The sequence below is a fragment of the Arvicanthis niloticus genome, chromosome 13 (assembly GCF_011762505.2).
Source record: "Arvicanthis niloticus isolate mArvNil1 chromosome 13, mArvNil1.pat.X, whole genome shotgun sequence".
In the NCBI taxonomy this organism is placed as follows: domain Eukaryota; kingdom Metazoa; phylum Chordata; class Mammalia; order Rodentia; family Muridae; genus Arvicanthis; species Arvicanthis niloticus.
In genome coordinates, this window is record NC_047670.1 from 15,890,628 (window position 1) to 15,906,667 (window position 16,040).

At 46.1% G+C, this 16,040-nt stretch overlaps 1 long non-coding RNA gene across 3 annotated transcripts; it reads right to left on the reverse strand.

The window, feature by feature from the left end:
• Window positions 1-641: 641 nt before the first annotated feature.
• LOC143434200 (uncharacterized) lies at window positions 642-4,521 on the reverse strand. Of its 3 annotated transcripts, XR_013103541.1 has the most exons (4): window positions 4,384-4,521; window positions 2,622-2,761; window positions 2,499-2,525; window positions 642-1,892 (listed from the first exon to the last, which is right to left on the reverse strand). It is a non-coding gene; the product is annotated as an uncharacterized LOC143434200 (long non-coding RNA). The 3 variants fall into 3 exon arrangements; XR_013103539.1 differs by having other exon boundaries at window positions 642-2,525; XR_013103540.1 differs by having other exon boundaries at window positions 642-2,525; window positions 3,639-4,521.
• Window positions 4,522-16,040: the final 11,519 nt, after the last annotated feature.

The following is a 16,040-nucleotide window of genomic DNA, read 5'->3' on the forward strand; positions in this document are numbered from 1 at the left end:
CACCATGATCTGTCTTTAAATATTTTAACTTACATTGTGTGTGTGTGTGTGTGTGTGTGTGTGTGTGTGTGTGTGTGTGTGTTTGTGTGTGTGTGTGTTCAGAAGACAATTTGTAGAAGCTGATTCTCTCCATTCACTGTTTGGGACACAGGGATTAAAGTCAGGTCATCAGATTTGGCAACAGTGCCTTTATTCACTGTGGTGGTTTGAATATGCTTGGCCCTGAGAGTGGCACTATTAGGAGGTGTGACCTTGTTGGAGTAGATGTGGCCTTGTTGGAGGAAGTGTGTCACTGTGGAGATGAACAATGAGACCCTCTTCCTAACTGCCTGAGGAATCAGTCATCTCCTGTTTGCCTTTGGAACAAGATGTTGATCACCTAGCTCCTCCTGCACCATGCCTGCCTGAACACTGCCATGCTCCTGCCTTGACAATAATTGACTGTAAACCAGCCCCAATTAAATGTTGGTCCTATAAGAGTTGCCTTGGTCATGGTGTCTGTTCACAGCAGTGAAACCCCCACTGAGCTGCCTTACCTGCCTAGAGATAATTTTTCTTAATGAATAAGTTTAACATTTTTAAGAAAATTAAATATTTATTATGATTCAAATTTTTTTATTATTGGCAAACATTTATTAAAGGCTAGACCACAGTGTGAGGCATATCACATGAAGTGGCTCAGTGGATTCTGGTGTGGAAGTCTGTCCTCAACAATGGCTGTTTTCCAGTCACCTCTTCCCTGTGCTCTTCCTACTGAGAGGAGGTATTCTTCACACTTATCTAGGAACAGACAAGGGGCCCTGCGCTGCTCTTAGTTAAAGTCTGGAGATAAGAAGTTTTCACTTTCTTTGTTGTTCTGTGGGGGAAACCCACAGGTTGGCACATTGCCTGGGCACCATAAACATGCTTAGGTGACATTTGTCGGTCCCACAGAAGAATTAACAAACTAAAGGGGGTCACAAAAATACAGAAGTTTGGGCCATCGAGAGTCTCATTGGGTGAAGGTGCTTGCCACCAAGACAGACAACCTGAGGTCCATCCCTGCGATTCATGTGGTTGAAGAGAGACTAACCTGCAAGTTGTCCTCTGATCTCCATGAATGTGCCATGGCGTACATATGTCCACATAGATAAATGCACACTTACACACACACATACATTTCCATGTACACATACACACTTGTGTGTGTGTGTGGGGGGGAGAGATAGTTTCTATGGGCTCTCATCTTCTTTTACATTTATTTATTTATTTATTTGGATTTTTTTGAAACAAGGTCTCACTACATAGCCCTGGCTGGCCTAGGATAGGCACTACCTACCTAGCCAATTTTATTTAGCCAATAGTTTTAAATCAAGGAACAAGGTTTGTGCTTGTTAACATGAGAAGTGACTTGTAGGTCTGGTCCTTGGGTGTAGAATTTAGCATTATAATAATACACATTATAATTATAATAGATAGTAAGAGGTCAAAGCTCCACATCTGGAAGCTTCTCAGGTCCTCTTTTTTCCAGATCTGCCCTCTGCCCTCCCTTGGCCTCATGCTGGCATGCTGCTGTCTTTGGCATAAACTCTGTGGCTAAACCACGTGAAATACTTGTGCTTGGGAACATTTTCCAAGAAAGGAGTCATCAACAGAGCATGAAGGCTTTGGCCTCAGGAGTGTTTGTGGGAGGAATCCAGGAGAACAGAGTAGTCATAGGGGTAACACTCTGTCCAGTACCCCCTCCCTATATCTTCTCGGTGACTTCTCATCCTCCACAGGTTTCTCGATCTCTCTCACAGGATGAGGAAACACAGCAAGATGGACCAATTGCAGGAGGGACGAAACCACAGGCAAGGCGTGGTCCTTGAGCAGAGTTCTGCAGAAGTGGTTTCCTAAGGGTCCAAAATTCACTGAGGGAAGACCCCAGACTCAGATAGTATGTAAAAATAAAGAGCATTTATTCTGCAGAAACAACTAGCATGTTAGGGTCATCATTGTTTAGAATGGGAATGCAGACAAAGACATTTGAGTCTCTTTTATAACAGAACTGTTTAACTGTTTCTGAGATAACAACAGACTTTTTAAAACCCAGAGCACATTTTAAGAGGTCATAAAGAAGATATACACCACAGGACCACAGGTGTAAAAACAGGAGATAAGATACTGACTGGGTTTATCTACATAAAACTTTAAGGACAGCTTAGTTATGGTCTTTAACTTTCTATGAATCTGAAGGCTAATAGCAAATGATGAATGTTTCACCAGATAATTGTTTCTTATAAACCTCTTATTTAATTTATGACCTGAATTTATGTGTAAACTCATAGTGAGCGTTTTACCATGTGAACACACAATCTGAAAGTGCTGAGAACAAAGGGCAGAGACAGGCCTCCCTCCCCTTCTCTTCCTGAAACTTAGAGAAGCTCAGTTCCTTGCTGAGATAGAATAAAGGCCACTTTACCTAGCCTTCCGCTGTTATATTATGAGGTGCTAAATTGGAGACTGCAGCTTCTTACCTCAGAGCAACCCAGATAGGCAATCAGCTGCAAAGCAAAGTACATTACACTTAGGATGGATAGCAAATGGCGTATGGCCTAGTTTCCAAGTGGAGACAAAATAGAATAAAAAATTTGTCTTACCCAAAAAAGAAGAACAAAATGCAGCTGGAAATTTCTGGTTCCACTTCTCTGCTGAGCCCCTGCCTTGCAAATTACTCCACCTGCCAGAGGCCACAAGACCTCTGCTTCTTTGGATAACTCCCTGGACTGGCCCAGAGGAACTGGAAATAGGGTAGGATTAGTGAGGGGTTGGGGAGAGTGGTAGTTGGGGGCACAGCATTCTGCAAAGATCAGTTATTGGGAGACTCTGGGCAGCTGTGAAGCCTAGAGCTGAAAACATGAGAAGGGAGGCATTGTCTGCTGGGAAGTTTGTAAGGGAGGCCTCACCAGTCCTGTGGGGAGCCGCATCAGCACCTTGGGGACCCTTAGGCATGAATTCTACCTATAAGAGGACAGCAGGAGGCTTGCACCCTAGAGCTAAATCTTAAGGCTAAACATTTAGCAGAAAAACAGAGAGGCTATTTTAGATCAGCAGTTCTCAACCTATGGGTCATAATCCTTTTGGGGTCAAATGATTCTTTCATGGGAGTTTCAGACCATCAGAAAACACAGATATTTACGTTATGATTCATTACAGTAGGAAAATTAGTTATGCAATAGCAACAAAATAATTTTATGACAGGGTCACCACAGCATGAGGAAGTGTATTAAAGGGTCATGGCACTTAGAAAGGTTGAGAACCTCTGATGTAGATAAAGGGAACAGTTCATCCAAAGGCAGAGCCGTGGTGCATGCAAGTGTTCACTGAGATGCATGCTGGCATCCTGTCCACCAGAAGCAGTGACTGAAGTGGTGAAGTCCAAGGTGGAAGGAGTTAGAAGGCATGAGTTAGTTCAGAGGCATGTGTTACATTTAAAACACTTTGGAAGGGGGCAGTTGGGGGCAGGTTGGGAGCATGGTAAGGTCTGTAACATAGTCCAAGCACCTCCCATCCCTCCCACACATAAATGATGACATAACCAGGAAGAGAAGGAGCCAGTAAGGGACACAGAACAGTAAGACAGGGTGGAAAGCAGGGAGTTAGGAAGAATACAACACCTGGCCACCAGGGAGCCCCTCAGCCTCCTCTTGTCCTTCCTGTCATATAGACCTTTTGTCCTGACTTCTACTGGAACACAAAACCTCAGGCTGGATAAATTACAAATTTATTTAGCTCATGTGTCCCGAGGGTGTAAAGTCCAAGATCAAGGGGCCACATGTAGTGAGGACCTGCTTGTTTCCTTATAAGCCAGCAAGCACATAAAAGACAGACAGACAGAGACTGACAGGGGTAGTAAGAGTGTGAGATGGAGTGGAGGAGACCAAACTGATAACAAACCACTCTCTAGAGAACCACCCATACCTTGAATAATGCAATTAACCTGTTTCTGACTGCAGAGTAAATGTTCATTGCAATGAGTCATGACTGCTTTGAAGCCTCTGGCTTCTGTGACACCATCAATACTGGATCCTCACTGGGACTCGTCTCAGATATCCTGCTGTTGCCCTGTGTCATGGAGGTCCTGCAGTTTTGGATCTGCAGGACTGGCCTTTTCACAGATTCCAGCAGATCATAGCTGGGATAGATGTTGGGATGGGGTAGATGTTAGAATGGGCCAGCTCAAGACCCTGGGGCTGGGTGGTAGCTGAGTTGGTCAGCTTACCAGCACTCCTGCAGCTGAACCACCAGGGTGAGCGATCCAGCACTGCTCCCTAGCTCAGCCAATGCCACAACCGGCCAGGGGCAAGGTCCACCCTCCTGTTCTTAATGTTCTCAGGGTGGTGGAGGACAGCTTATCCATACCTTTGCCATTAGGGAGAGTTCTACTGTGCTGCCCAGGCAAGGTTCAGGGCCAATTCTCCCAAGTGCTGCAGCCAATGAGGGACTGGGACAGCTCTTCTGTGCTCCCACTGCAGGAGCACCTCACCTGCACCCTACCATCAGAGACAACGCTACTGTGCTGTTCTTTAGAGGTGGTTCCTATGCTGAGGTCCTGTTCTCCAATTGGTTCTTGATCCATCATTAAAGATGCTAGCAGCCAATGAGCTGGGCAGAATAGGCAGGACTTCCAGGTCTCCACAGGCACGCTAGCAGACACAGAGGAGAGGGAGGATCAAGAGAACTAGGGAGGAGAAGGAGGAGTAGCTACAGGAGATAAAGCCAACCAGCCATGTGAGTTTTCAGTTAGAGTGCTCAATGGTCACTCTGTTGATTATGCAGGGGTGGCAGGGGAGGTTTAGAAGTGCCTAGTTATTGAGATAGAAAAGGCATTTTAAGATTAACTGGTGTGCTCGCGTGCACGTGTGTGTGTGTGTGTGTGTGTGTGTGTGTGTGTGTGTGTGTGTTGTTTTTCATCTGTAGGTCCGAGGGAACCTGGGTGGGGGCTTGTAGTGCAGCCTGTTCCCAGGGCTTAAGGCAGGGTAACAAAAGCTACACATTACACTGCCCAGGTGAGGAGTGGGGCCAGTTCTCCCAAGTGCCTCACAAACATTCTTAGATACAACTCTGAGACACAGTGAGTGGTGTGTTCACGGCCAATACATCTTTGGGTAGATTTGTTATATTGCATTGGTCAGATTCTATACTCTCCTTGAGATAGAAGTTGTGACCCTCTGCATTTTACAACGAAGGGTAACTACAGTAAATTCCCTTTGTTGTTCAAGTGGTGGGGGCAGACTCCAGCTCCAACGTGGCTCCTGGGTGAGAGGTTCTGACCCTGGAGGTCCTGCTTTCCTGCTCCACCAAGGCATCTGATTCCTAAAAGGGAATAAGGGAACTGGAAGCAAAAAGACAGCTGGGCCTGGGAGACCCTTGGTGACCAGGCAGGGCAGGTGTAAGGTGGGTCTCCACCTCTGTGTCAGCCTCCTTGGGCAACAGGTTCACTGGAGTCTCTGCCATGCCCATTAGCCTGAGTGCCTGTCACGGTTGTGTCAAATCCAACATTATCTTTGTGTCAAAGTACTTCTATCACCAAGGCCCAGGCCCTTGCTCCTTACATGGTTTAGCTTTGGTGCTGGCCAGTCGCCCTCTGGAAGCGAGCAGGTTAACCTGTAAGTCAGCAGTGCCTGGAGAACACAGGCTGCATTGCCTGTCCACGAGCTTCACTTCTTTTTATTTAATTGCTTAGTCTTCACTACAGCTCAATTTTGAGGTAAGTAACATCATTCCTAATTTACAAATAATAAATCTGAGGTTCAGGGAAGAAAACCATTAGCAAGGATTAACTTTGTTTTGAGTTCTCACCAGAGCCGTCTGACTCCATACTGGAAGGGCAGCAGGCACCAAGTGGGACAATTACCCTCTCCCCAACACTGAACCGTCCTAGTTTACAGGGACCCACTATCCCCCTCCCCCACATTGACCCTTCCTAGCTTACAGACTGGCCTGAACCGGTCCCAGAATGATAACGGATGCTGTGGGCACTCAGCTCGATCCCAATTTACCCATTTTAACAGCTAAGCAGATTCATTCCTAATATTAAAATGATGTTAAAAACAGTCCTATAAAATCAGCTGGCTTGTCATTTTGGTGTCTCCAAGTGGGAAGAGCCGGGGGTGTGAGCTGGTTGTGGGCAGTGACACACACGCTGCTGGCAGCAAGAGGGTGAATCATTAAAACGTAGCCGAATGGAGACTCATCGAGGCTAGAACTAGCCTGGCCTGGGGTGGGGCAGAGTGTCTCTAGTCAGGGATTAGAGTTTTTCTTCCCAGCTCTGCCCTGGCAAGTGGCAGCTCCAGACCTCAGCTTTCTTTGATCTAGACTTGGGTCAAGATTACTTTTGGCTCTCAGTTTCCTGCTCCTCTTTTTGGGGATAGGAAACCATTTTCTGTGCCTGCCATAAGGCCAGCCTTTGTAATCCTTGGCAGCAGTGGTTAAGGAGCATGAACACCGGCCTGTTGGAGTTCAGACCCAGTTCCTGCTTGGTCAGTTTTCAGTGGCATGACTTGGGCGAGCTTCTAGCTGTGTCCCGGGGACCTCAACTGCCAATGTGCCCATGCGCTAATGTTTGTGCCCCTCCTCATTCATGCTTTGAGGCCCTGACATCTGATGCCATGATACTCAGAGATGGAACATTTGTCATTAGGACTAAATGAAGTCATGAGGGTGGAGCCCCATGATAGGATTAATGCCCTTATAAGGGAAAAAATTGAAATTGAAAGTCTCCCAACCCTGTGTGAGGACACAGGGAGGCTAGGCATCTATAAGCCAGGAAAACTGATCACGGTCTGGACTGTCAGCTCAGTCCTTGAGAACTGTTTGTTCTTTAAGCCACACCATCAATGATATTTTGTTATAGCAACTTAGATGACTAAGCGCCATTGTGACAAGGACTAAGGGCTTTGCACCTGGGCTGGTGAGCAGGAAGCCTTGACTGTATCTGCTCTGGTCCTGATGTCACCTGATTTCTTCTGACAGCCAGATCATCTCTAGAGAAATAGCCAGCAATCCCAGGGCACCTTAGTAACTGCATTTAGTGTAGCTATTTCTACTTGACTCAGGACTGTCCTTGAAAATGCACTTCAAAGGCAATTTAGCATGTCTGACCCTTACCCTGATGCCAACGTTGCCTTCCCACTATTATACAGGCTCTGGGGTGACCCAGTGTTCTGAGTCCCTCCCCTGGGACTCCCCTGGGACTTTTGAGTCTGCTCCCTCCTTCCTCTTATTTTGTTGGGTGAACTTTGGTTTACTAAATTTATGACTAAAGAAGCAGCTAGCGACCTTCATGGGCTAAACATGGCCTGGCAAGGCAGTCTGTGATCCCAGCAGTTAGGGGGCTGAGGCAGGAGGATCTTGAGTTGAAAGGCAACCTGGACTGCATAGCAAGGCTCTTTCTCAAAATTAAAGCAACAGCCAAAATCATCATCCTTATCGAGAAGGTACACGTAGGGCTGACGTGTGACTAGGTTAATTCTACTTTTAGATAGAGAAAGGAAATTACACACTTTTTGTGTGTAGATACAAATCCATAACACTATTCATAGTAGTCAAACCCAAACCAGGGAGCTGAGAACCTGAGGTATGTCCACACAATAGAATATTACCAAGCAACAAATAGGAGCGGAGTGGTGATATATGCTGTATGGATGGGCCTGGAAAAGGCCACACACTCCATGACTGTGCTAACAGACCAGGAAAACGCAGACCATCAGATCTACAAACATGCAGAGTCTAAAATAGTCAGATTCATAGACACGGAAGTCTGGTGGTCATCGGGCCATGGAGAAAACATGCCATTTCTTAGTGGTAAAGTAAAGGTATTCTTGAGCCTTGTTCACAACTGTGAAGACACACCACTGAACTGCGTGTTTCAAATGGCCATGACAATAATTCTTATGATTTAGCATGGCATATTTTAAAAATCTATTTCTTACTATTTTATGTGTGTATGTATTTTGCCTGCATGCCTGTGTGTGCGCCACATTTGTGCCTGGTGACCTCAGAAGTTAGAAGAGAGCACGGGATCCCCGAAACTGGAGTTACAGAGCCGATGAACCTCCATAGAGTTCTGGGAACTGAACCTAGGTCTCTGTAAGAGCAGTGAGTGAGTGGTGTTGGCATCTGAGCCTTCTCTAACCACCTTAACACAATATTTTTAAAAAAGCAAAAGTAAAACTATGCCATTTACCAGTAGGTAAGTCTACTGAGAACGAAGGTTGGTGGTTACCCCAGGCTGGTGGAAGAGAAATGGGGGTCCATTTAAAGGGTTTCCTTTCAGCACAATTTGGAGCTTTATGGAGGTGGTGTTTGCATAAATTTCAAACACATTAAGTGCGACTACCTTCACCTTAAAATGGCTAGTTTTATATTATGCAAATTATGTGAATTTCACCTCGATTTTAAAAAGTCAGTAGATTTTATGAAGCATAAATGCACTGGGCCGGTAGGATGGCTCAACTGGCCAAGGTGATCTTGGCACCTACTTAGTAGAAAGAGAATGCACAGACTCCTGGAGCTTGTCCTCTGACCTCCATGTGTGCAGCACATGACCCCTCCCCTCACAAAGAAAGGACACAAAATTTTTCGTAAAAAAATCAGAAGAGTATATTGTAATTTGGGGGTTTGGGTGTAGTTCAACCTGGGATTAGCATGTGTGTACTGTGAGTTCAACCCTCTGCCCCCCAAACAATAACAGTAGTGGTAAAGTAGTGATGATAATGATGATAATAATAATAATATCATGTTAACTTGGGGATAATTTCCCACATGGGAGCTTTAAGAAAGGTTCTGAATTTGTTAAAACTTTTCCTAGGGAGACACAGGTCTATTCACCCTGAACAGGGAGCCCATGACAGACCACAAAGTCCCACTTGGTGAACTATGAGTTTTAGTGAGGTTACTTACAGGAACATGGGAGAGGGGTTACTTACAGAAACAGAAATGACTCAAAGACAGCTGCGTTACCAAAGCCCACCTCAGCTCACAAAGCTGAGAACCTGGAGCACAGTTCAGCAGGCAGTTCAGCAGGTTGGAGGGTGTCCTTTCCAGATGACCTCTTCCAGGGGACACCCTGAGGACTGGGGAGCTTGGTTCTGTGAGTGTTACAGGCCTTGAGGAGCAGTCAGAGAGATTCTGCTGGCACAGAACTCCCAGCCAGCAGCAGTGGCCTAGTTCCTCGACAGTGCCTTCTAAGACCTTGTGGTTTTGCTGGTTACCCCCTCGTGCCTGTGAAGGCTTTCAGCAATGGGATTGAATGCCTTCAAGGTTTCTCTGACATCTTTAGGACCATAACCACCTTCTCCAGTACAGTGTGGTTAAATGCATGAGTCCACTGTAAAATGAGGGACACCTCCATTAAAAGTCCAGAGAGAGATCCGGTGTCCTCACCAGCTGCAAGTCACATCTCTAGTCCCCTCTGGCTAACCAGTAGAATGCTTTGACCAATGGGACTCCCTTCTCCAAAGGTTTTGGGCCTGGCAGGTTACAGGGAAGCATTTTCTGCTCTGGTTTTTGTTTTTTAAATTTTTTCCATCTGATAAAGAGACAGGCGACAAAATAGAAAGGAGGGGCTGAAGGGATGGCTTGCTGGATGAGAGCTTGCTGCTCAAACTCTCTTGAACGTGGAGTTTGGATCCTGGCCGCATGGGAAAAGCTCAGTGTGGCTGTGTAAGTCCAATTCTCTCTAGGGCTTAGGAGGATGGCTGGGGCTTCCTGGTAGCTAGCCACCTCCAGGTTCACAGACAGGTAGTAAGGTGGAATGATAGAGAACACCCATCCAACAGTCTCCTCTGCCCCACCCCTGAGAGATGGAAAAGCCGAGGTGGCAGGTGTGATCGCCAGCCTAGGATGTGAAAGCTCATGGCAGCCCGAGGCACTCTAAAAGGTGCCATACAGGCCAGCATCTGGGGCGGTATCTGTAAAGGCATGGGTCCAGCCACACAGAGGGTTGTTGTAGTGGGATGCAATGTCAGCCAGGCCCACACAGAAAACTTCTGAGGTCTCGTTCTGTGTGTGTGATTTCATTGAAGGATCTCTCTCAGCTCTCCCCAGACTTTCTTAGTGAACAGTTCTGGGACTCTAGGAGAAGTGTTGGCTCTGTGAGGTTGGGCCAGATTCTGGGGCCACCTCAGGCCACCTGTGCAGGGGTCAGCCTAGTTTTTTCTGCAGCTGCTGCTTAGATCTTAGGGGACTCACTGTATCTGACGGGCTCTGGAAACTGATGTGCTTCTTGGCCTTTCTGGAGTCAGGGGAAGGAGGAAGCAGTCTGAGCCCCTGTCACAGGCTGAAGGGACAACATGAGGAGTTTCTGACATGTGTTCTCACTGGCAGTGGTTCTGTCCCTTGAGGAGAGTGACTGCTCTTCCTTGTATACTGATGGCAGACTGAGCACCTCTCCCCCACAGCCCCCTAAGGTCTGTCTGCAGCAGTGTAGGCTGGTGTGCAGAGAGGAAGGAAAGGATGCTTAGCAAGAGGTCATGTGACCAGCCACTGCTCAGAAGCCATTCTCAGTTCTAGCAAGCACTCTCGTGGGCTAGGCCCCAGATGCTCTGGTTCCCTGGCTCACATTTGATCTACTCAGTGAGTGAGTCCCTTCCTACTAAGCGCATAAAAAACTCTGTCAGAAATAAGCAACCAAAGAATGAAAATAAGGTACTTACGGTAGACACCACATCCTTCCAGTGGCTTACAGGCTGTTGAAGGAGTTGCCCAGACTCAGCATCCAGTATCATAGGTTCTAGCTGTGTGGTCTCTGAACTCCTGACATACAATCATAACCATCATAACCATGATGCAAGTGCTGCTTTTTTTACAGCTTTACTACGGCAAAATTCTAACGTTTTAAATAGAGTATATATTAACATACTATTTTATGACACTGATAGGATAATTAATCTGAGATCGTCTTGATTGGATCTGGAATCGCAGGCAGGTCTGTGGGGGCATGTGCAGAAGGATTAACTGAGCTGTTAAGCCCTTCCCGAGTGGGCAAATGCCTCCCTGCTTTGGCCTAAATATAAGGAGGCCCAAGGAGAAGCAGTGCTGCTTGCCCCGTGTGCCTACCTCACAGCTGCTGCTGTTAGCTGCCATCAGATAAAGCTTGGAGACCGGCAGTGCCCCAACAGTCCTCCTCCGCTGCCAGAAGGCCCAGCATCTGAGCTACCTCGGCGGTTTCTCTGTGCTATCAAGGGTGCAAGTGTAGTGTTCCCTCTCATCAGCTAGGGCTTTGGATGGGAAAGGACCTCTGCAGGGTGTGCTAGAGAAGAACCCTGCTATTCCCCTCTCTGGACACCCCAGGGTACTGAGCCCTTTCTTCCCCAGAGTAATGTGGATGCCAGTCATATACCTCTTAGAACACTACCTGCCTCTTCTTGCCCATCACCTTCAGACTCCACACCCAGGCCTCTGGTTTGTTCAGATGTGTCTTTTCCATTCTGCTCCTTGACCCACCGTGAGCCTGATCTGAAGGCACCAGAGACACTCTGTAGACATTGTGTAACCTGGATTTTAGAAGCCTGTTGTGGCCATGTTTTAGGAGTTTGATTCATGAGATGTGGGTGGCAATGCCACACCTTCCCTTGATGCAGCTGTGTCAAATGTGAGGGGGTGAGCAGTCTCTGCTCTTTCCTATTTCATCTTTATTAGTATCTAAGCTGCAGTGTTCAGGACACTAGTGAATATTTCCACAGTGGGCTGTTTTCTTCTAGTGAAAACATTGAAAGACAATGGATTCAATGAAGTGAAAGACATTGGATTCTGAATTCTGAGGTCTTAGAAAGATGGACCCCCCCCCCCCCCCATAAAATACTTTTTTGGTAAGCCAGTCTTTTTAAGTTGGATGCCATATGAACAGAGGCTGAAGAGCAACAGTAAAGGCCTTACCTGCCTGGCTTCCCCACCCTTACATCTACCATCCGTCTCAGCTCTTGCAAATCAGTGTAGGAGGATGTCTGATTCCTACGCTGTTATCAGGATCCTCTCAACAGCTGAAGCAGAGCTTGGAAGCAAGAAATTGTCGCCTGTGCAAGCTTTAGGTGTCAGCCAGTGGGAGGTAAGGCATGGTCTCTTCTCCAACGGCCCACGGCACACATTTAATTTCATGCACTAAGTTCTTCAGTGAACTGATAGTTAATGGAGATGCAGCTCTGGATGCAGTGCTTCTCCTGTACACTCACAGTCGGGCCAGGGCTCACTCCCCGGGACTGCTGAGATGGGGTCAGGTGGCACATGCTTATAACCCAGCACCCCAGCCCATGTGGTCCAAGGACAATGGTCAGGTCTTGGGTATCTCCTCCCACCAGATGGGTCCTGGGACAGACCTCAGGTCTTACAGGCTCTTCAGAAAGCACCCTTACCTGCTGAGCCATCGTGCTGGCCCTCATTTTATTTAGACAAGTTCTCACTACGTACCTAAGGTTGGCTTTGAACTTGTGGTACTTTTCCTGCCTTTGCCTCCGGAGTCTGTGCCGCCTCACCTGGCTGATATCTATTTCCTGTATTTATTTTTTTATGTATTCTGAAATTTTCATAAATTTCTATTAAACAGAGCATTTGATCATGTTTGACCACACCACCGTCTCCCCCACAATGCCCTCATCTCAGCACTCAGCTTCGTTACTGTTATTAGTAATTCCAAATCCAGCCAGCATGAGACATCACTGTGGCATTGGAACAAAGGGACTATTTCTTCCCCCTCACCACGGCAGTGCCCCCAGTCTTCCCCACCCTGTCAAGACTCCTCTTTCCTGTCCCTCTCTCCTTTGCTCACCCTCCCCTTCCTGCTTCCCCACCTAAGATTACTCTCCTCAGTCTCCTTTCTAAAAGCATGAAAGGCTCAGGAGACTGCCTCCAGGGTAAAATGGCTTGTCACAAATAATTCAATCCTGGAGTCCATGATAGAACCAACTCCCAAAAGTTGTCCTCTGACCTCTACATGCCTGTTCTCTCTCTCCCTCCCTCCCCCAATAATGATAAAAATAATAGTAATAAATATTTTAAAGAGTGAATAAGAATCCTCTAGAAAACACAAAGTTACTGTCTGCTGTCATCAGGCATAAAATATTGAAATATTTTCCTTCCTAGTAAAAGGAAGCTTGTTTTGGTTAATGTTTGCTTTAAAATCATGCTGAAGTCTTCAGAAAAAAAAACCCTGGAAACAAATCAACCGCTAAAGCTGCATTTTAAAGAGATTTTACTATTTTTTAATTATGCTTGTGTATGTGAGTAGATTCTGGAGGACATCAGTGGTTTCCTGGGGCTGCAGGTACGGGTGGTATGAGCTCTTATCTGCCGAGCTCTCTCTCCATCCCCGGAAGGGGTCTTTGCACTTGACGTTTGTTGGTGATGTTTGAACATGTCTGGTTAGTTATTCACGTTTACCCTTGAAGACTATCACATTAATTTGGATGTCCCTAGGCTTTTTGCTACTTCAGTCAGAGTAGCTGTGACTATGAATGGTTCCCTGGCTTCTTACGCACACCCCAGATTTCTAGGACACAGGCCTACAAGGGGACCAGATTTCTAGGAGACATGCCTGCCAGACCACCAGACTGAAGCCTGAGGCATTTTTTTTGAAAAGAGTGAAACATTTTTGTTTACACAAATGATAAGACAAGGTTTTGCTATGTAGCCCAGGACTGTTCTCAAACTCACAATCTCCTGTCTCAGCTTTGAAAGTGCTGGGATCACAGGCGTCTCCTTTACTGAATCTATTACACACTCTTACTCACATTCATATCTTCTGCAAAGCCAATTTCCATTTTACTTGAATTTATACTGCTTCATATTTCAAAATGCACCATTTTTGGTTAACACTTAAAAAAGTTTTCCTTACACGTTAGCAAGCTAGCCTAGATCTTTAAATTTTATTTTTGGCAATTTAATGCATGTATCCAATTTAAAAAAACAAAACAAAACAAAACGATTTCATACCTGTGGGCAGTGTATTTGATTAGATCCACTTGTTACCCTCATCCCCCTTTCTCCCCTACTGAACCTCTCCGTTAAACTAGTTCCACCTCCCAGGTTCATGTCTTTGTATGTGCAACTGAGTTTAGTTATGGGGGGTTACTTGAGTTGAGGCAACTTACCAGTGACTGACTAGACCACTGAGACTCCTCACCCAGCAACCCATTGTCAGTAGCAGGGTCTCAGCAGCCCTGAGCCCCAAATCATGTAATTCCAGCAGCAAGGCCTTAGGATTACAAGCTTGTGTCCGGCAGCTCTCGTCTTCCGTTCTCCAGCTGGACTATATCCTAGTTTGCCTGTCCTCCCCTCAATGTTTTCGTGCCTGGCACAATGGAAGAAAACCCGTGACACTGTTAGGTTTCCCAAGCCTTTTTAAACCTCCCATCCTTCCAGCACAGTAAAAGCTATTAAGTAATTTGGGTCCACTGATGTGAAAAGCCTGATAATCTTTAGTATTACTAGTTTACAAACTCTTTTATAAACTGCCTTCCCTTGACTCAACATAGCATACCCTCATTCCAAGTATCAACTACGTCCCCTCCACTCCTGCAGACTTTATAGCTATTTGACGTTAATACTCACAGGCTTTGCTGAGAATGCCTATTCCTGGGCTCTTCCACTGAGAATGGAGTGCTATCTCGGGCAGGTTCTCAGTCTAAAGCACTAGGACACAACAGCCCCAAATCAGAGTACATCTTTCTGAAATGTTTAACCCACACTTTGCATGTGTACTTGTACATGCATACCAGCCACCATACACCAGGGAGGCCCAAAGTTCCCTCCATTCCACCATGTGGACTCCATGGTTACAAAGTGGGTCATCAGGCTGGTACTAAGAAGCACCTTTATAATACAATTCTCTCCCATCTTGTTACCTCTCCTGCCCAGGCTCCCATATGGGTCCCATTTCACTCCAATAGTATTAACTAAACATAAATCTGATACTGCTCACCAAACTGCAGTTGGTCCAGGGCAACATGTTAGGATAGCTAATGGGCCCAGAATCTTGGCCCTGAATTGGGAACAGCACTGCAGATGGGGACCCACAGAGGCACTACTGTCATGGTCTCCAGAGCAGCTTATACCTGGGAGCTTACTGAAGCTGGCCTCTTCCCCCTCCCCACACCCAGGAGTGCCTCCCTGGTGGTACTCCAGCACCTTCTGAAGCCACAGTATTTAAGAGCACTCATGGGATGTCTGGATACAGTATTCTTGGGTCAGCGTTCAGAACTTACTCAAGACAATCACTTGATTCCATGAAGTTGGGATCAAGGATAGCAAGCTTTAAAAGTTGTCTTGCAAACTGCCAAGGATTGTGGTGAGACTGTTAACTATTTTGTGGACATGTCCACGCTTAGCCTATTTCCCCTCACTGCTGTTACTCATACCCCCTCTTGGCAGCATGAGAAAGTATGAGCCTTAGCACAGAGCTGCTGCTCAGCTCTGGATGTAACTGTATAACACACACAAACAACTGCTGGATTCAGCAGTTTCCTGGCCTTATTTTGTATTAACAAAACAGACGTGAAGCCTCAATTTGGGACAGTTAGGGAAATAAGTTAAAAACAAATTTATTATTCAAATTCCAAGGCGTGGAAAATTTGAGGTTGCAAATCTTTCTCCATCTATTGGGCACTATTCATAAAAAACATGAATAACTAATAGCAGGTATGTATCACAATTTCAGAATCAAACTAGTTTAGCAATGTCTAATGCATATGAATAAGCCAATTTGGCAAATGTGACAGGTTTGGGGCATCATTTGTAATTTACTTGAATGAGAGGACATCCTGCTGTCCACTGTTTACCTCTCCTCAGCCTGGGAGCAGAGGCAAGATCAAGGTAATGAGTTGTATAGGAAGCTGGTTCATGGCACCATGTGTGATGTCACTTCTCCAGAGAACACCCCCAACCCCACCGCACTTTATGTGAATGCAGTACTGTAGTAATTTGTCCAAAATGACTGGGATCTCAGAATGTTATCAGATCATCATGAAGCAAGCCAGAGAACATGCTTGGGTTTTCTCTCACCCTCACCATTGAGACTCACTGCC